This window comes from Canis lupus, chromosome 1 (assembly GCF_003254725.2).
Source record: "Canis lupus dingo isolate Sandy chromosome 1, ASM325472v2, whole genome shotgun sequence".
Taxonomy (NCBI): domain Eukaryota; kingdom Metazoa; phylum Chordata; class Mammalia; order Carnivora; family Canidae; genus Canis; species Canis lupus.
In genome coordinates this window covers 112,570,259-112,592,141 of record NC_064243.1, presented here as the reverse complement: position 1 = coordinate 112,592,141, position 21,883 = coordinate 112,570,259, and the positions used below count along the sequence as shown (strand labels likewise).

At 51.0% G+C, this 21,883-nt stretch overlaps 1 pseudogene; it reads left to right on the top strand.

Annotated features, from left to right (window-relative positions):
- The first annotated feature begins 1,786 nt into the window (after nt 1-1,786).
- LOC112645414 (carcinoembryonic antigen-related cell adhesion molecule 6-like) lies at nt 1,787-20,930 on the top strand (annotated as a pseudogene).
- The last annotated feature ends 953 nt before the right edge of the window (nt 20,931-21,883 follow it).

Sequence of the window (21,883 nt, the reverse complement as noted above, 5' to 3'; positions counted from 1 at the left end):
CTTCTCTCCCCAGAGGGCCTGGGTGGGCAACCTGTGTCCCTCTTCTGCTCTCAGAGAACTGACCTGGCACAAATTCTGGATCACACCCCATGTGGACTTACCACCAGGGGAGGCCAGAGCCCTACCCTGACCTCAAAAGATGTCAGGTGGCAACTCCTCATCCTGAGGGCCTCTGGTCTGTGGGGACACCTTTTCATTCCTTGAAATCTCGAGGACAGAGAGCTTCTGTGGAGCACATCCCTGAGTGGATAATTCTCCTGACACAGGACCGGGAATCTTCTGGACAGTGCCAGTGCTCTCCCCGGGCTCACCCTGCCCTGGGATGGACTCAGGAAGTCTAGGACCCACAGGGACCAGGACCCAGGCTGACCAGTCCCTCACCCCTGCCCAGGGCTCAGGGCCACTCACATCCTTTGGAGCCTCCTTAAGATCCTGGTGCAGCCCCTGGCATCCATACAGGGGTGACATAGTGACATGCAGACAACACCCAGGAAACCAAACCCTGAAGCTGGCTTTGGCTAAGGAGGTGGAAGAGGAGCTAATTTCCATCCGTTTCTCCAACAGACCCCCTGGTCCTTCCCACATGCCTGTTCTGTCCTGCTTACTCCATCTAGGGCCCTAGGAGCACCCCAATCTGTCAGGAGTCCCTGTGCAGCCTACACTCTGCCTGGCAACAGACAATGGGAGACGCAGCGTGACCACAGGAGGGTTTCCCAGGCAGACAAGAGAGGATGCACAGGATTCTGAATCACATGGACAGTCTCTGGGCCAAGTTCTGCTCACAGACACTGAGAGAGGGTCTCCTCCAAAACTCCCCTTGAGAACCAGGGTGCGTTGAACCACCTAACCAGCCGCCATCATCTACTGTTCCCAGGACATAGAGAAATCCACTTCTCATCTGGGATCTGAAATCCAGAGATACCTGGTACTGGGTCTGTGTCCCTAAAGCAGAGGCCAGGTTGGAGACACTGAGTGATGGACAGTGGATCCTCATCAGTCATCACCCTGCCTGCCTATGTCTCACCCCCAGAGTCTTCTCTGTGACCTTGCTGCCAGGAGGAAATCCATCCTCCCCAGAGCAGGTGAGATCACTGGGGAGACCCGGGCCCAGCTGGGCTTCTCTGTTACCAAGGGAAACGATCCCCTGGACCTGGGGACCCTGGGCTGTGTGTGTGGTGCCCACAGACTCAAGGCCAGGACACAGCACAGGCCACTGAGGGAAGGGACAAGGGTCACCCTCTCAGGGAGCCGGGTCCCCCTCAGCCCGGCTCTTCAAAGCCTGCCCCCCGGGGCCAGGAGGATCCGCGTCCCCTGGGAGCTGGTTAGATGCAGGCTCCGGGGTCCACACCACACCTGCCGAGTCAGATCTGCTTTTCCACAGGATCTGCGGACCCTCCCTCCGTGGGCGCAGAGCAGAGGCGGCCCCGGCGCCACGTCCCGGGGTCTCAGCCTGGCTGCGCATCTGCTAAAGCAGCCTGTCCAGGGGTCACCTGGGCCTCCGCAGTCTTGATGACGTTCCCCAGGTGATCCCCAGGCCCGGTGGGGGTGACGTCCCGGGACAGGCTCTGGAGGCGGCCGCGGGCTCCCGCTCTGCAGGGGGAAGCCCCAGGGCCAGGATGGAGGGCTGTGGGGGCGCGGACCCTGCACCTCGCCCCCAGCTGCGGGGCGCGCCCCGGACCCGACGCCCCGGGCTCGTGCTCGGGCCAAGCAGGCCGTGTGCGCAGCTGCGGGGACCCCCACGGGGACAGAGGAAGGGAACCCCGGGACCTGCCGTCGGGGAGGGGGGGGCCGGCGAGCCCCCGCCCGGCCCGCGTGACCCGGCCCCGCCCCCAGAGGCGGCCCCGCGCGGAGGGGGAAGGACGCGGCGCTGTGGGGCGGACCGCGGGGCCCGAGCGTCTGCGCGGCGGCAGCTGCTCTCACCCCGGCCGGACGGAGCGGGCAGCGGGCACCATGGAGCCCCCCTCGGCCTCTCCCCGAGCAGGGCGCGGCCCCTGGCAGGAGCTCCTGCTGGCCGGTGAGGGGGCCGATCCCCTGGGAGGGGCGGGAGGACGGGGGAGCGGCGGCCTGGGGCCTGGGGCCTGGGGGGGCGGACGGGGCTCCGCGGGGGACGGGGCGGCGGGCGGGGCGGGGGAGCCGGCTCAGCGACGGGGCGGCCTCGGGATCTGCAAGTGGGGAGTGAGGGGCTGGGTCCCAAGGGCCTCCTCACCGGGGACTCAGTTTTGCAACCTGACGGGAACCACACCCAGGGACCCTAAACCCTGGCCTTGCCACCACCCTGGGGTCCTGACCGATAAGCGCCAGACTCGGAGGGCCCTGGGGACGCTCAGCCCTGGTATTTGCAGCCGGGCCACCCCGGGGGACAGCACAGAGCAGACCAGTCCCTGCTCCCTGAGCTCACTTCTCTGGGAGGAAGACAGACCCGCAGAGACATCTGGAATGTCATGTCAGGTAAGGATAAGCGGCAATGAAGGGAACAGAGCAGGGAAAGGTCAGGACATGAAGACAGAGGGTCCTTAGAGGAGCAGGTCACGGCAGGCCTCTCCCAGGGACCCCCTGAGTGTCACCAGGTATCTGAGGGCAGTGAGGGTGTGAGCCACACACATTTGAGGAAGAGCTTTGGAAACAGGAAATTAAGTTGAGGGGCCCAAAATAACGTGGTCATGCCACTGACCTTGACCAACAGGAGACACACAGACACCCAGATACACATGTCTGCTCACACCCCTCCCCTGAGGCTGGGGGATTAGGACCTGCTGTGTCTCCAGGGCCTCAGCTTTCTGTCCCAACATGTAAGTCCAAACAATAATCCATCCCCTCTCTTCCCTCCTAGTCTCACTCTTAACCTTCCAGAACTCGCCCACCACTGCCCAAGTCACTGTGGAATCTGTGCCTATTGATGCTGCCGAAGGGAAGGATGTGCTTCTGCGTGTCCACAATCTGCCCGGGAATCTTCTAGGCTATGACTGGTTCAGAGAGGAAATTCTATCGTATCATATGTAGGAAACACACAAGTGATTACCCTGGGGCCTGCACATGGGGCAGAGAGACAGCCTACCCCAATAGATCCCTGCTGTTCCAGAACATCACCCTGAACGACATGGGGTATTACACCCTACAAATCATTAAGAAAAAATTTCAAATTGAACAAGTACTTGGACAGCTCCGTGTATTTCGTATTTCCTCTCTCATGTCTGGTGTCAGGTGGGGGGATTTCCACTACACACACACAGGATTCGCAGGCCTGCACTGGGCCTCCATCCCTCTCTGCATTATGTCCCATGAGGGGTTCAGGCATTTCGTGGGGGACCCACACACAGTGGAGACATACTTCCTAGGATTGGAATTCCTTTCCTGGAATTCAGACTCTGTAATCATCTGACAAAGACCCTGCAGGACTCATTCAAGGCCAGGCCTGAGGGATCCTCCCCAGACCTCAGCCCAGAAAGCCTCTGCCCAGACCACTGTCTTGGACCCCTGATTCTGGTGACCCCGGGGAGTGTGTGCCAGGATGGAGTTGGGGCTCTTGGGCAGAGCCAACTGGGAACAAGGAATTCCTAACAACCTGAGCTGGTCACCAGCCACATGTGGGGGAGTGGCAGGGCCTGGGCCTTCACCTGAGGCTCAGAATGGACAGCACAGACATAACAGGTCCCCAGTCTGTTGGCCAACTGCTGTGGGGGACTTGGGGTCTCCAGAGGAAAGGCAGTTCCCCAGGGAGCAACAGAGCAGTGAGATGCTCCTGGCAGCTCCTCCTCCACCCAGATTCAGGCCCAGGGAGCCCTCTCCTGTGGGGTGAGCAGGAACAGAGGCCATTTGATTGACCAGCTGCTATGGACAAAATTTAGATCAGGTATTTCAGGATGTTTAAAGGTTAATTCACAGGCCTGGCAAATAGACATCATCTACCATTATTCCTCTTGCATTCTGGGGAAACCAAGGCATAGGGATAAACAGTCACTGAATCAGGGTCACACAAACTGATGAGCAGCACATCAGTCACCCAAGTTCTCTCTGCAGACCCAGCCCCGTCGTCTCCTCCATCAGTGGGTCTGGGCAGTGAGACCAAATGGAGGCTCACTCCAGTTTACTCTAGACCAGAATGACCTGCCTCAGCAATCAGAGGGAGAATGCCCCTGCCCCCCCAACCCCAGGGGGCTCATCCTCGCCTGCCTGGGCTGGACTTGAAATCAGATTGTTTCCTGATGTGTTGCTGTGGCTCCCACTGGGGTGTAAGGGATGGGACTTGCCTTCCCCTCCTGACTCTGCATCTGAAACCAGCACAGGGTCCACACGTAACAGACTCAGTTGCTTTTGCTTAGGAGGGAAGGAGTGGATGGTGGGGGATTCTTTCCCGCTGGAGGGCAGGGAGCCTGTGTGGCCAGACCTCCTAGGATCCTGCACCCAAGACCCCTCTCTGAAGAGATGATGGATCATTCATCGCTCACCACCCCTGCTTCCTGCTCATCCTCTGGCTCTTTGCTTAGTGGTTGGACTTGGCTCTGCCATGTAAGGGGTCACTGCCTCTTGTCACTCGTTATCAAACAGCCAGGGGGTGCTACGTCTCCAGGCTGTGGGGGGCTGAGAAGTGAACTGACCTCTGGGCTTGTTCCTGGTGGACTTGGGTGTCATTTCTGCTCATAACCCCATCTCCAGGGCAGGCTGTCATGTCTCTGATGAGCCAGGAGAGGTCCAGGGCTGCCTGTGACTCTGTCTGGCGTCTTCTCCTCTGACTCTGTAATCCACATTTGAGAAAGCCTGAAGTTTCAGGCACACAGAGTTGGGGCTTCGCTCTCCCTGAGCGCTCAGATACTCATGTATTTTTTTTAAAGATTTTATTTATTTATTCATGGAGATGCAGAGAGAGAGAGAGGCAGAGACACAGGCAGAGGGAGAAGCAGGCTCCATGCAGAGAGCCCGATTTGGGACTCAATCCAGGGTCTCCAGGATCACGCCCTGGGCTGCAGGCGGCGCTAAACCGCTGCGCCACCAGGGCTGCCACTGTATTTTTTTTTTTTTTTTTTTTTTTTGCGGATACACAGATTTGCTTTATTCTTTTAAGGACTCTAGTTGGCTGAGTGCTGGGATATGTCACGTCTGATTCAAGATGCCTGTGGAAGGGGCACCTGGGTGCCTTAGTTGCTTAAGAGTCTGCTTTCGGCTCAAGTAATGATCCCAGGGTCCTGGATCGAGGGGTTGGTGGGGCTCTCTGCTCAGTGGCAAGTCTGCTTCTCCCTTTCTCTGTGCCTGATCCTCCCCCTTCTTGTGCGCTCTCTTTCTCTCTCAAATTATATATATATATATATATATATTTAAAAAGATGCCTGCTGAGGAATCACAGGTACCACACAGGGCAATGTTCTCTCTATTGTCTGCACAGCGGAGTTACACAAACCCAGCATCACAAGCAACAACTCCAGCCCCGTGGAGAATGCGGATTCTGTAGTGTTAATGTGTGAAGCTCAGACTCAGAGCACAAGCTGCCTGTGGTCAGTAAACAGTAAGAGCCTCCCGGACAGTCCCAGGCTGGAGCTGTCCCTGGACAACAGGACTCTCACTGTACATGGTGTCACAAGGAATGACACAGGACCCTATGAGTGTGAAACTCGGAACCCAGTGAGTGCCGATTGTAGTGACCCATTCACCCTGAATGTGCTCTGTTGAGTAACTTCCATTCCTACCTGGCCCAGCTGCGAGCTCAAGTCCACACAGCCAGAGGCCAAGCCACATCCTTCCTTCTGGGGTCCACGTCCATGACCCTCAGCTGGACCCCCAGCCTGGCCATGGCTTCCTGTCCCCAGCAAACTTGGGCAGGCCCAGCATAACCAAGACTAGGAAGGGGTGGGCTGCTCCTTCCTGGGAGGGTCAACAGCCTGGGAGGGGAAACAGCTTCATGTCTCAGACCCAGGCTCAGTGAACACAGGGGGCTTCTGGTTGGGATGTTTGAAAACAAGGTTGGGACCCAGCTCAGAGGGACACTGTGGCCCTTATACAGATGGGAGCTTCCCTTTCCCTGGGATTACATCACCTGTGGCTTTATTCTGTTTGCTCCAGATGGCCCGGACACACCCACCATTTACCCCTCAGACTCCTATTACCATCTAGGGGGAAACCTCAGTATCTCCTGCGGCACAGCCACTAACCCACCTGCACAGTATTCTTAGTTTATCAGTGGGAGACCCCAGCTATCCACATAGGAGCTTATTATCCCCAACATCACTGTAAATCATAGTGGATCCTATACCTAACTTATCTATCAGAATGGCTCACCATTATCTATCTATCTTATCTATCAGAATGGCACTTGCCTCAATAAGACCACAGTCGAGATTGTCACCGTCTCTGATAAGTGCATCCCTGGAGCATCTGCACTGAGCACTGATGTGAAGTTCTGTCTGCTTTTCAGAAAAGGGCCTAGAATAAGTTCTTTCCCATTTTCTTGTCACAAGCATATCCCAAATCTGTCCCTGAATGATCCCCTTACATGTCTGCAGGTGCTTCCTCCCCTTACTCTTGGATTTTTCATGGCCCCTTGGGTCCAGCCTGTAATGTGGGGAGAGGGTCCTCAGCTCCAGAAAGACCTGCATAAAAGGGGGCTTTGCAAATGGGGCAGAAAGAAGGGTCCTCAGGGTCAGGTTGCCTTTTGTTATTGAATTACAGAAGTGCTTTATATATTCTGAATATTAACCTTTTACCTGATAGGAGTTGCAATTATTTCCTTCTAACCCACAGGTTGCCCTCACTTTTCTTTGCAAAGTGAACTTTAGTTGACACACTATGTGACATTAGTGACATCTGGGCTCTCTCTACAGTGGGCTATTATGGACATTGCTGCTTTAAACTTTGGGGTGAAAAAAACTTTGGGGTGCAGGTATCCCTTCAGATCACTACGTTTATATCCATTGGAAAAATACCTAGTAGTGCAATTGCTGGGCCATAAGGCAGCTCTATTTTTAACTTCTTGAGGAATCTCCACACTGTTGTCCAGAGCGGCTGTACCAGCCTGCATTCCCATCAAGTGTAAGAGGGTTCTGCTTTCTCTGCATCTTCACCAACATTTGTTGTTGCCTGACTGAATTTAACCATTCTCACTGGTGTGAGTTGGTATCTCATTGTAGTTTTGATTTGTATTTATTTCCCTGATGCCAAGTGATGTGGAGCATTTTTTCACGTTTTTGTTGGCTCTTGTATATTTGCTTTGGAGCAATGTCTGTTCGTGAATATCCAACAGAATAAAGACAGTCTCCTCAAAAATGGTGTTGGGAAAATTGGACACCCGCACATAGAAGAATGAAATTGGACCGTGATCTTACACCATATACAAGGATAAACTCAAAATGGATGAAGGAACTAAATGTGAGAGAGGAATCCTTCAAATCCCTAGAGAAGAACACAAACAGCAACCTCTTCGACCTCAGATGCAGCAACTTCTTGCTAGACACATCTCCAGAGGCAACAGAAACAAAAAAAAAAAGCAAAAACAAAAAAGAATTGGGACTTCATCAAGATAAAAAGCTTTGCACAGCAAGGGAAACAGTTGATAACCCTCCCTGGCCCCCAGGAATCCCTACAGAATGGGAGAAGATATTTGCAAATATCTTATCAGATAAAGGGTTGGTATCCAAGATCTATAGGAACTCATCAAACTCAACACCCAGAAAACAAAGAATCTGGTCAAGAAATGGGCAGAACTCATGAACAGACATTTCTGTTAGTTTCATTTTGGGGTAGTTCATTCTTAGTATTAGCAACAGACTGATTTTATATGTCGATTATTTATTCTGCAAATTTGTTGAAATTATTTATTGGTTCAGCAGTCTTTGGGGGGATCCTTAGGACTTTGGACATAATTTCATGTCATCTAAAACAGACATAATTATACTTATTCCTTTCCAATTTGATTGCGTTGTGGTTTTTTTTTTTTTTCTCCTCCTAATTATTTTAGCTTGGATTTCTGAACTTTTTTTTTTAAGATTTATTTATTTATTCATGGGAGACACACACACACACACACACACACACAGAGGCAGAGACACAGGAAGAGGGAGAAGCAGGCGCCATGCAGGGAGCCCGATGCGGGACTCGATCCTGGGACTCGATCCGGGACTCCAGGATTACGCCCTGGGCTAAGCGCAGGCGCTAAACCACTGAGCCACCCAGGGATCCCCTTCTTTTTTTTTTTAAGATTTTATTTATTTATTCATAGACACAGAGAGAGAGAGAGGCAGAGACACAGGCAGAGGGAGAAGCAGGCTCCATGCAGGGAGCCCCATGTGGGACTCGAATCCAGGTCTCCAGGATCACACCCTGGGCTGCAGGCGGCGCCAAGCCGCTGCGCCACCGGGGCTGCCCCAGGGATCCCCTTCTGAACTGTTTTGAATCAGGTGGTGAAAGTGGCATGTTTATCTTCTATCTGATCTTAGAACAAATGCTTTCAGTGTTTCATCATGGAGTATGATGCTAGCTACGGGCATTTCATATAAGGCCTTCACTATGTTGGGGGTAGTTTTCTTCTATTCCTAAGAGTGCCAGTACTGTATATACAGTAACCACTTCTCTACAGGAGGTTTTTGCCATGAGAGTGAATCCACAGGTCTGGAGGTGAAAATCTTTTTCAGAGTGAGAAATCCTGTAGATTGAAAAGTCTTGGATTCCTAAGGTTATGAAGACTGGGCAGTCTGCTCTCATTCCCTAGTAAATTATAACAATGTGAATGATGGGGCAGCCTGGATGGCTCAGGGGTTTAGCGCCGCCTTCAGCCCAGGGTGTGATCCTGAAGACCAGGGATCGAGTCCCACATTGGGCTCCCTGCATGGAGTCTGCTTCTCCCTCTGTTTGTGTCTCTGCCTCTCTCATGAATAAATAAATAAAGTCTTTATTAAAAAAAAAAGACAGCGTGAATGAATGCCTTCCCTATGTTACATAAAGCTATCTTGAACAGAGAGATGGAAGGGCTATGAGTCTTTCAATCACAAACTACATGGAAAGATATATAAGGAAAGAAGCCTCATCTTTTAAAGTCACAAAAATTCAAGAAAAAAATCATACAGAATTCCATGGGAAAAAATTCCACCTGATGATGAGGATTCTGGACATGTCAACTTAAAAGAGGTTCCTAGTGCTGATACTACAGAGATGTCCAGGCAGATCAGACACATGACTGAGGGCCAGAAGGGAATGTGAGGGCCAGAGGAGGAGGTAAAGCCCTCTCCTTACAGATCATCACCTGAACAAAGACCTTCATCGGATCTGAAGACAACGGGATCATCCCCTGGGTCACCATTATAGAGCTCACGGGGGCCTTAGAGTGGCCGAGATCTCAGAGGAAAGAGCACAGCCCTTGGCTCCAGGCCAACTCTCCTTCTGTTTCCCCCAGTGTATCTCCACAGAGCAAGTGGACCAGCCTTGTCTCCAGGCCAGAAATACCATAGTCATAGAACCTAATAACTCTGTGGTCCTGATCTCCACAAATGACACTGGGGTCTCTATCCAGTGTTCCTTCAATGGCCAGAGTCTAAAGCTCATAGAGAGGATGAAGCTGTCCCAGGACAAGGGCACCCTGGCCATATGCCCTGTCAGGAGGGAAGATGCTGGGAATTATAAGTGTGAAGTCTCCAAGGTGGTCACTTCCAGCAAAACTGACCCCCTCAGTGTGAGGAGGAGGTAGAGGCCTGCAAAACATCATGGATAAGATCCCCAAAATTAGACTTGCTTGTAGTATCTTGCTTCTGTTATGTACCAGCTCTTGAACCTTGGGCAAGACACTCAATCTCCTGAACCTCAGTGTTCTCATCTTAAAAAACTAGAAAGAACAGGTGGATCTTAGGGCTGCTGTGAGGGTTGTTAATATGAGCTCATGAGATGAAATCCTGAGACAGTATCATGCTTAGATTTGGGGCTCAATCAAATTTAGTAGCTATTGGTTTTTTGTTATTAACATTTTTGTTACTAGCTGTAATGTCATGTGGATTTGAGATTCAGTGTTGTCTTATCACGTTGCAGCTCTGTGACCTTCACTGATTTAGTCAAGCTCTTTCCACACTCAGATACTCATTTTGCACAGTGGGGATGACATCTGGCCCCCTCCAGGGCAGAGAAGCAACAGATGAGATAAATACAAAGTATTTCCCATGTGCTTTGCAGAGAACTGACCTCAAAAGCTATCATCTAATGTTCTTCTCTTTAATCAGTGTTGAGTGGACAGGTAAGAATCTCCCTGTAAGAGCATCAGTGATGATGAAAGGGAAGACACAGGGGAAGAGGCATAACGTGAGAGGAAGATACACAGGACAGCTGTGCTGGTGCGGGGAACTACATGAGGATTAGAGCAAGTCCAAGGTTTTACTTCGAGGAGCAGAAATGATGCAGCAGTCAGGGGGTCAGGACTCTGGTGACAACACATACACCACCCAGACCTCAGTGGCCTTTCCTTCCTCCCTAAGCATGCCCTTCCCTCTTGGCCCCTCCTGGTGTCCCCAGATTTGACTTCGGACACATTCCCCTGACTTTTTCTTCTTATTTTGGATGAAAGACCACAGGCCTCCCTATGGGGTCCATCATTAGCATTGTACTCGGCGTTCCGCTCGGACCAGCGCTCATGGCTGCCTTGGGGTGTCTCCTGCTCTGCAGAAGGACTGGAAGGTACAACGGCATTTCCCACATGCTGATCCTGTCCCACAGCCTACTCCCGGGCAAGACGGAGACCCCGTCCTGACCTAGGATTCTGGGCTGGCTCTTACAGACCTCCCAACTGCCCCCTGGATTTTCCCTCTCATTCCATCTGGCTCCTTCCTCATCAGCTACAGACCTGGGCACTTCCTTCACAGCCTCCTCTGTTATAAATGAGAGACAATTGGGGAACAGCCCCTCAGGGTTGTCCTGATCATTTGCCAAACCTATAAAAATGCTGACAGGAGTAAGGGCTCAGTAAACAGCACCTCCTATGGTTTTTGTTTAGTCCACACACCTTGTGCATGGGATTTGTGGGCTCCGGATGTGAGAGAGATCCTGGGGAAGGTCACACAACAGAGAGTGGAAGAGCCTGACTAGCCAGGTGGGATCATCCCTCAAAATGGCAGATGCAGGAACCAGAGCCTCTGTTGTGGAAGACAGGAAACCTGGGTTCAACCAAAGGATGTCCTGGCATGTCCTTTGTGCCTCTTCCAGGCAGAGGGAGATTGATGATGGCCAGTGTCACATTACAGCATCATCAGGCCTGAGGGGCCTTGGTTCTGACCCCAGCAGGAGCCCCACCTTCAAGGATCCAGTATCCCCAAGGCTCTCCACTTGTCCTGAACATACAGCTGCAGCTTTGCTCCTTCTATTCATCAAACCCTCATGTTTGATTCCTCTCCTGGGTCTTCCATCACTTTTCAGGACACTTTCTCCTAGACTCCCATCAGCCTCCAAGGCTTCCTCTGTGGGCCCAGGACAAATGTGCTCCACGGCCTTTCCTTATCCCCTCTCCTGGGCCCTTGCTCTCCTAAATAGCAGTGGTGGAGAGAAGAGATCTCTAACTCCTACCTGCATGAGGATCCTCCTTGTCCCCAGCTGTGACACCAAAGCTGTGACCTCACCCTGCTCCCATTACACGTGGTCTTTCCTAGGGTCACTGCCTGCCATGATCTCAAAGAGCTCCAGAGCCCAACATCCATCCCCAACCACTGAGTATCTCTTCAGCCCAGAAGAAACTGGGATCCCTACTCCTGCCCCACAATGTCCACTCCTGGATTCAACTCCTGGGGCTTCTGACCCTTTCTCTGGGGCTTCAGCACACAGGACCTCCACTGGCCATACTCCCTGACTTGTGGAATTTGGATCATAGGTTATAACCTGGCACTCATGAAGCCCTAAAATATCCTATGGGTCTTTCCCTGGAAGGTGCTCCTTCTGTGGTTCTCTGAGCGCTAAAGACGTGTCCCTGACTGGGAGTGTGGGCTCAAAGTTCCTCACAGCCCTGGATGCTAACTCCTGTCTCTCCCCCCAGGCCATGGTCCAGCCAGCAGCTCTACATCCCCGGTAAGCTCGCTCCCTCCCCCAGCCTTTCCACTGGGGTCCAGGCTGTGCAGGCTCAAGGCAGGGCCACCAACCAATTCAGCAGCATCACAGACCCTGCTTCCCTAAGAGTAGCCAGGCAAGGCAAGCCATGTATTGGCCAGGAGTGGACCTACTCCTGGGGCAGGACCAGCCCTCACCATGTCCTGAGATTTCCCTATTCCCCTGAGCTGGCCAAAGGTAAACCCTGGAGTCCAGCCAGGCAGGGGCAGGGTGGGTACTGGGAGCAACAGGAAGGGTCCTGGCTAACAAGAATGGGGCAGGGAGTGCAGTGGGCCTGTTTGGGCATGGATCAACAGGCTTGGAGAAGGCTGCTCAAGAGGCAGATCTGCTCACTCCTGTAGAGAAAAGACCCTCCCTTCCTGCTACCAACACCCATTCTCTCCTGTTCAGGACTCCCTGCCCAGCTCCACAGCAGCAGTTCCTATCTGCCAAGTGAGTAGGGCAATGAATGTTCTGGGCTCTGAAGCCCAAGGGAGCCAAAGATTTGCCCCCTTCCTGCCCTGGCTGTGCTGTCAGGTTCAGGAAACAGCAGAGCAAAGAGGATCAGTGTCAGTGGGAGGAAGAAGGGGCCTGGGGCAGAAACCTGCCACATGGCCAGGCTCCCAGAGAGCAGCCAGGTAGGCCTAGAACCTGAATGTCAGGCAGATATGTTCACAGAAGGTTATAGGGGCTCAGAGGCCTCTTCTTGTTTTACAGGAATTATGACAGCTGGACACAAGCATTTACTGCAGACCAACTACACCACAGAAATTGCTGTTTAGTTTCCCCTGCGAACTGCTACTTCCAGGGGCCTTCCTGAGACCCCAGACCCTGTGTGGGGTTAGAAGGTCAGGAGCCGCAGCTTGAGCCACAGAACCAACTCTAAGCATTGAGAATATTCATAGACCTGGACCCACAAGTGGTCTTTTTTCAGTCCATTCTTTGTTCTCTCTTCTGGTTTCCAGTGATGTCAATGTGAGATCGTTCCCTTTTTCTGATTTTTTTTTTTTTTGAGAGAGAGAGAAGGAGAGAGAGAGAAATGCTCCTGAGAATGGAAAGGGGCTGAGGGAGAAAATCCTTAAGCCGACTCCCAACTGAGCAGGGAGCCCAGCACAGGGCTTGATCTCAGGACCCTGACATCATGACTTGAGCCCAAATCAGATGCAATGCAATCCCCATCAATGTGCCTACAGCATTTTTCAATGAAAGAGAAAAAAGCAATTCTGAAATTTGTATGGAACCACAAAATGCACCAAATAGAAAGTCTGCTTGAGCAAGAAGAAGGAAGCTGGCAGCATCACTTTTCCTAATTTCAAACTACATTCCAAAACTGCCATCATCAAAATACTAAGGCATGGTGACAGCACTCCAACGAATGCATCTACCGTCACTTGTCTCTCAAGTGTGGATTTAAGAGATGTGAGCAGCCAAACCCAAGTTCATAACCAGTTCTCTGTCAGGTACCAGTATTCACAGAGGGAAACAATAGTGGAACAGAAAAGAGCCCTGAACTAAATCCATGCATATAAGATCAACGGATCTTCGACAAGGGTGTCAAAAATACACAGTGGGAAAGGATAGTCTCTACAACAGTTGATGTTGGGGAAAGTGGATAGCCACATGCAAAAGAATGAAATGGCACACTTACTTTACACATACAAAAATCAACTAAAATTCACCAACTTAAATCATAAAACTCCTAAGAGAAAACATAGGGGAAAAGCTTGATGACATTGGTCTTGGCAAAGACTTCATGGATATGACAGAAAAAGCACAGGTAACTGAAATGAAAGTCAACAAGTAGGACTATATCACACTAAGCACTTTCTGTACAGCAATGGAAATCAGGAACAAAATGAGAAGGCAACCTAGCAAATGGGAGAGAATATTTTAGAACATGTACATATAATGGGTTAATATCTCCCAGATAAAAGGAACTCCTACACCAGCATAGTAAAAAAGACAGGAACAAATGACCTAATGTTCAATGGGCTAGCATGTCTCCAAAGACAAAGGAAACCAAGCAAAAACGAAGTCTTGGGTCTTTGACAACATGGAAAGCCTCCACACAGCAAAGGAGATGGTCAACAAACTCAAAGGCAACCGATGGAATGGAAGAAGATATATGCAAATTTCTTATCAGATAGAGGGCTGCTATTGAAGATCTAACAGAAATCATCAAACTCAACACCAAAAATAAACAAAGAATCCAGTCAAGAAATGAGCAGAACACATGAACTGACATTTCTTCGAAGAAGACAAATGGCCAAGAGACACAAGGGAAACTGCTCCACATCACTTGGCATCAGGGAAATACAAATCAAAACCACATGAGTTATCACCCTACACCAGTCAGAATGGCTAAAATGAACAACTCTGGAACAACAAATGGTGCAGAGGATGCAGAAAAAGGGGAACCCTCATACACTGTTGGAGGGATGCAGGCTGGTACAGCCACTCTGGAAAACTGTATGGAGTTTCCTCAAGATATTAAACATAGAACTACAATACGATCCAGCAATCCCACTTCTAGATAATTCTCAAAAGAACTGAAAGCAAGATCCCGAGGAGGTATGTGCACACCGGTGCTTATTACAGCACTATTCCCAACAGCCCAGCTATGGAAACACCTAAATGTCCATTGCAGATGAGTAGTTGAGGGAGATGTAGTATATACATATAATGGAACACTATTAAGTGGATAAATCTCATATGCACTGTTAATAAAGTTAAAGTAAGGTAATAGACAATGATAAATGTTTTCACAGTTGAAACCAAAGCAAACAGCACCCTGAGATGCCACTTCTCATACATCAGACTGGCAAAACAAATGTAAAAGACTGTCCATAATTAGTGTTGTTGAGGATGGAAGCACTCTCATACATTACTAGTGAGAAAGTAAAATTACAATACTTTGGGAAACAATATCGCATGTTCTTCAACCAATTAAACTTGTGCCTCCTCAGCGATACCCTCACTGCCCTCCTGTAACTCTTCCCAAGAGATATGAGAGCACACTCCCATTTCAAAGCCTCCTGCACTAAAGTTTCTGGCAAGTCTACTTGTAATAGCCCAAAGATGGAAACAATATAAATGTCCATAAATGAGTGAACGAATTAAAAAAAAACCTTTCTGCACCCTTCCAATGTACTACACTAAGAGATTAAAAAGAATAAAACTGTGGATCCATGCAATAAATGTACCAATGGGTTAATTTTTTTTAAACCACACTGAGTAAAGAATTCAACCCCGACCTTAAATTATATTGTATTATTCACCTATTCAAAATTCTAAAAACTGTAAACTAATGTCTAACAACAAGCAATGTAAGGTTTCATGTGAACAGGGGAAGGAGGGTTAAAAGGGGCCAAAGAAAAGAATAGAGAGGACATGAGGGGACTTTTGAGAGGAAGGGACATGTTCACTATCTTATGTAGGAATGAATTTTCTAGTGCATCCACATGGGAAAACTGAACATATTGTTTACTTTACATATGTTGAGTTTCCTTTTTATTTCTTTATTGGGGAGAGATAGCAGGACCAAGGGGGAGGGATAAAAGAGGAAGCAAAATCCTAAATGAGCAGGGAACCCACTTGGGGCTCCATCCAGGACCAGGAGATCATCACCTGAGCCAAAGGCAGACACTGAACTCCCAGGCACCCCTGGTGAGTTTCTTATATGTCCACTATATCTCAATAAAGTTGTCAAAATTATATATACATATATGAAATATTACTTAAGTACAAATTTAAAAAATAGCCAACTTCAGGGCAGGTCTCTGTCTTCCCTCCTTCCCTCCTTGTCCACCAGGTGGCGGCAGAGCTGCTCTGTAGCCAAGAGCCTTGCTCAGGGCGCCACAGCCCAGCAGGCTCTGACCCACCTGTCTCACCGCCGCACACTTCTCCTGGCTCCCAGGCTCTTCGTCCTGAAGGCCCCTGGTCTGTGGAGACCCCTGAAGATTTCTCAGCAGCCCGTGGAGTCCTGGGGAACTAGGGGACATTCCCGTGCAGGTGGGACAGGAGAACCCAGGATCTGCCTTTGTTTCCGGGGGGCTGAGAGTCTCCTCCCCTTTACAGAGGCAGCCCTGGGATCCCTCAGCTGAGTCTCTGGGTGGAGCCGCTCCAGCTCCTGTTTCCTGTGGGAGATCTAGAGCAGAGAAAAGACAGAGACACAGATAACTTGGAGGCAATACCCCTACCCCTAGGCTGTGATGGAGAGACAGGGCATTGTGGTGTCCAGCCTTCCAGGCAGGTATGTTTTCCCCCAAGTCTCAAGAGATGACTACTAGGTCATTCCTTGGACTGTTGAGGACAGAGAGCTCCTACTGTGGAGCACATCCTTTTGGGTAGATAATCCTCCTGAAAGAGGCTCAGGAATCTTCTGGACAGTGCCTGTCCTCTCCCCAGGCTCACCCTGCCCTAGAATGGACTCAGGCAGTCTAGGACCCACAGGAACCAGGACCCAGGCTGACCAGTCCCTCACCTCTGCCCAGGGCTCAGGGCCACCCATATCCTTTGGAGCTGGTCAGCATCCTGGATGCAGCCCCCGGCAGCGCCTCCAGGAGGCGACATAGGGACATGCAGACAATACCCGGGAACCCAAAACCCTGAAGCTGGCTTTGGCTAATGAGGAGAAGGAGGAGCCTGAATTCTATCCCTTTCTCAAACAGACCCCCTGGTCCCTCCCACCGGCCTGTTCTGTCCTGCTGGCTCTGTCTAGGGTGCTCCTAGGGTGATCCGTAAGGGGTCTCTGTGCTGTCCCCACTTTTTACCTGACATCAGCCAATGGGAGAGACAGTGTGACCACAGGAGGCTTCCTCAGGCAGAGGACACAGGCTGCCCAGGATACTCAAGACCACATGGACAGTCTCTGGACCATGTTTCAGCCAAAAGACCTTTAGAGGGTGAGTCTCCTCAAAACCTTCCCTTGGGGACCAGAGAGCCCCAGCCACCTGATCTCCCACCACTGCTTCTCTTCCCAGGATGTGCAAGAATTCCTCTTCACACCTTGTAAATGAGCTCCTCAGACACCTGGTCCTGAGTCTCTGCCCCTGGAAGCAGAGGTCAAGCTGTTGACACCCAGGGATGGGCACTGGACCCTCACCAGTCATCACCCACGCTGCCCCTTTTTCACCCCCAGAGTCCTCTCTGTGACCTTGCTGCCAGGAGGAAATCCATCCTTCCCAGAGCAGGTGAGAACACTGGGGAGATCCGTGCCCAGCTGAGCTTCTCTATTACAAAGGGAAACGATCCCCTGGATCTGGGGACTCTGGGCTGTGTGTGTGGTGTCCACAGACTCAGGCAGGACACAGCAGAGGGCACTTAGAGAGGGGAGAAGGGTCATCCTCTCAGGGAACCAGGACCCCTCAGCCCGGCTGCTGTGTCAGGAGGGATGATGCTGGGAGTTACCAATGTGAGGTCTCCAGCCTGGTCAGTTCCAGCAAAAGTGACACACTCTGTGTGACTGTGACCTGTGAGTGAACTTCAACCCCTCTTCCATCCATCCTGTATATTTTCCTGGCAGGGGGTATGAAATGGATGAAGTCCCAGAGGAGGTAGAGGCCTATAGGACATCGTGGATGAGGTCCCCAGAATTAAACTAATCTTTTAGCATCTTGGTTCTGATATGTACCAGCTGTTGGACCTTGGGCAAGACTCTCAACCTCCAGAGCCTCAGTGTTCTCATATATAAAACTGGAAAGAACAGCTGGATCTCTGGGCTGTTGTGAGTGTTGTTAATATGAGCTCATGAGATGAAATCCTGAGACAGCATCATACTCAGATTTGGGGCTCAATCAAATTTAGCAGCTATTGGTTTTTTTGTTGTTGGCATTTTTGTTACTAGCTGTAATACCACGTGGAATTGGGATTCAGTGTTTTCTTATCACGTTCCAGCTCTGTGACCTTCACTGATTTAGTGAAGCCCTTTAAACACTCAGATGCACATTTTGCACAGTGGGAATGACACTTGGCCCCCTTAAGGGCAGAGAAGCAGCAAATGTTATAAACATAAAGCATTTCTTTCTCATGTGCTTTGCACAGAACTGACCTCAAAAGTCATTGGCTAAGGCTTTTCTCTTTAATCAGTGTTGAGAGGACAGATGAAGGTCTCCCTGTAAGAACATCAATGATGATGAAAGGCAAGAAAAAATGATGATGAAAGGGAAGACATAGGAGAAGAGGCATAATGTGAGAGGAAGATGAACAGGATGGCTTTGCTGGTGGGGGACAATGTGAGAATGAGAGCAATCCAAGGTTTCACTGTGATGAACAGGAATGATGCAGCAGTCAGGGTGTCAGGACTCTGTGGTGACAACACATACACCACCCAGAACTCAGTAGCCTTGTCTTCCTCCCTAAGCATGCCCTTCCTTCTTGGCCCCTCCTGGTGTCCCCAGATTTGACTTTGGACTCCTTCCCCTCCCTTTTTCTTCCTATTTCAGATGAAAGAAGCACCATGGGCCTCCCTGTGGGGTCCTTCATTGGCATTGCATTTGGGGTTCTGCTCAGATTAGTATTCATGGCCACCGTGGGGTGTCTCCTGCTCTGCAGAAGGACTGGAAGGTAAGAGGCATTTTCCACAGCTGATCCTGTCCCACAGCTGACCCCCAGGCAGGAGGGAGACCTCGTCCTAACCTAGGATTCTGGGCTGGCTCTTCCAGGCCTCCCAACTGCCCCCCTGATTTTCCCTCTCATTCCATCTGGCTCCTTCCTCACCAGCTGCAGACATGGGTGCTCCCTTTACAGCCTCATCAGTTATAAATTAGAGACAATTGGGAAACAGCCCCTTAGGGTTGTCCTGATCACTTGGCAAACCTATAAAAATGCTGACAGGAGTAAGGGCTCAGTAAATGGCACCTCCTGTGGTTTTTTAAGTCCACATGCCCTGTGTGGGGGATTTGTGGCCTCGAGATTTCAGAAAGTTCCTTGGGAAGGTCACACAGCAGAGAGTTGAAGAGCCTGACAGACCAGGTGGGGTCATTCCCCAAAATGGCAGATGGATGAACCACATCAGGAACCACAACCTCTATTGTGTGAGGCCAGAGAACCTAGGCTCATCCAGGGAGAGGTCCTGGGATGTCCTCTATGCCTCTTCCAGGCAGATGGAGATCAAGGATATCCATGTCACATTATAGGATCTCCTGGCCTGAGGGGGCGAGGGTCTGACACATCAGGCGCCCCACATTCAGGGATCCAGTATCCCCAGGGCTCCCAACATGTCCTGAACACACAGCTGCAGCCTTGCCCCTTCCACTCATCAAACCCTCATATTTGATTCCTTTCCTAGGTCCTCCATCAATTTTCAGGACAGTTTCTCTTAGATCCCATTGCCTGCGGGTCTTCCCCTCTAGGCCCAGGACAGGCATGGTCCATGGCCTTTCCTTATCCCCTCTCCTTGGCCTTTCCTCTCCTAAACAGTAGTGGTTGAGAGAGAAGTTCACTAATCCTGCCTGAATGAGGATCCTCTTTGTCCCCAGCTGTGACTCCAAACCTGTGACCTCACCCTGATCCCCTCACACTTAAGCTTGATCTTTCCTAGGGTCAGTGCCTGCCATGATCTCAAAGAGTTCTGGCGCCCAGCATCCACCCCTCATGAGTATCTCTTCAGCCCAGTAGGGACCGAGAGCCCCATAGACCTGCCCCATATTGTCCACTCCTGAAATCACCCTGTGAGGTTTCTGAGCCATTCCCTTTAGCACACGAGACCTCTCGTGGCTTTAGCACATGGGGCCTCCACTGGCCATACTCCCTGACCTCTGGAATTTGGATCATAGGTCATAACCTGGCCTCACTGTGCCCTAAAATGGCCTATGGGTCTCTCCCTGGGAGGTGCTCCTTCATCCCTGGTCCCTGAGAGCTCAGGACCTATCCCTGCCTGGGATGGTAGGCCCAAGCTTCCTCATAGCCCCGGGTGCTAACTCCTGTCTCTGCCCCCAAGCCATGGTCCAGCCAGCAGCTCCACATCCCCAGGAAGTTCGCCACTTCCCCTACTCTTTCCACTGGAACCCCTTCTGTGCAGGCTTACGGCAGAACCACCAACCAATTCAGCAGCATTCACAGGCCCTGCTTCCTTCAGAGTAGCCAGGCAAGGCAAGCCATGTACTGGCCAGGAGTGGACCCACTTCTGGGGCAGGACCAGTCCCCACCATGTCCTGAGTTTTCCCTGCTCCCCCGAGCTGGCCAAAAGTGAATCCTGGAGTCCAGCTAGGGGCAGGGTGGGCACTGGGAGCATCAGCCAGGGGTCCTGGGCTAATAGGAATGAGGCAGCAGTGCTGTGGGGAGTAGTCTGGGACAGGGGCATGGGTCAACAGGCTTGGAGAAGGCTGCTCAAGAGGCAGGTCTGCTCATTCCTGTAGAGAAATGACCTTCCTTCTCTGCTACCAATACCCATTCTCCCCTATTAGGACTCCCTGCCCAGCCCCACAGCAGCAGTTCCTATCTACCAGGTGAGTGTGGGCAATGAATGACCTGTCCCTTAAGCCTTAGGGGGACAAAGATCTGCCCCCGCCTGCCCCTGGCTGTGCTATTAGGTTCAGGAAACAACAGAGCAAAGGGGATCAGGGTTAGTGAGGGGGAAGAAGGGGCCTGGGGCAGAAACCTGCCACACAGCAAGGCTCCCAGAGAGTGGCCAGGTGGGCCTGGAGCCTGAAAGTCACACAGATATGTTCACAAAAGGTTACAGGGGCTCAGAGGCCTCTTCTTGTTTTACAGGAATTACGACAGCTGGACACAAGCATTTACCGCCAGATCAACCACAAAGCAGAAGTGGCTTCTTAGGGCAGCCCGGTGGCTCAGTGGTTTAGTGCTGCCTTCACCCCAGGGCTGGATCCTGGAGACCAGGGATCGAGTCCTGTGTCGGGCTCCCTGCGTGGAGCCTGCTTCTCCCTCTGCCTGTGTCTCTACCTCTCTCTCTCCCTCTCTGTGTGTCTGTCATGAATGAATAAATAAAATCTTAAAAAAAAAAAAGAGGTGGCTTCTTAGTTTCCCCTGGGAATTGTTCCTTCCAGGGGACTTCCTGAGAACTCAGACCCTAGGTGGGGTCAGGAGCCACAGTCTGAGCCAGAGAACCAGCTCTAAACCTTGAGGATATTCAGAGTCATGGAACCAGGGTTGCGTACCTCCTGTTCTCTGGAGATCCACAGGCTGGCCTGAACCCGGGACAAAGGCTGCCATCTCCCAGGAAGTACAGGTTCCCAGGGAAAGTGTCCTTACCCCTGAATCACCAGGAACATGTTGAGAGGACCTGAATAAAGAGGAGTCTTCCCCTCTTTTGCCCTTTTTTTTTTGTGAATAGCAATTTCTCTTAGCAGAAATTTTCCCAGGGGCACCTGGCTGGTCAGTCAGTAGAGCATGCTACTCTTTATCTTGAGGTCATGAGTTTGAGCCCTATGTGTGGCATAGCGTTTACTTTTAAAAAAGAATAAAGTAAAAAAAAAAAAAAAAAGAAGAGAAAACATATTCACCTGAAACTCTGGGTCTCTTCTCTCTTGGGTCACACAGGGAGATGTTTACCTCTAAGCTAACCAAGCCCCCATCTCTAGTCTCCCAGAATAGAAGAAGTGGTGAGGGGTGTGGACATGTTGGGACCATGCTCACCAGAACACCAGAGCTGTGGCCAAACCATGAGAGCACTCAGCAGTCCTCACACCGCATGGGGACCAAGGCTATAGACACTCCCAGAGCTTATAAATATGCAGCAGGTTTATAAGTGTGCACAGAACATGGGGCCTCTGCTGACCACAGGAAGAGGAGCTAGGGAGGAGCAGCCACAAGCCGGCAAGCATCCTGAGTGGGACCCTTTCACAGCCTTTTGGTGTCCTGAGCCCTTTGGCCCTCCTCACCCAGCCCT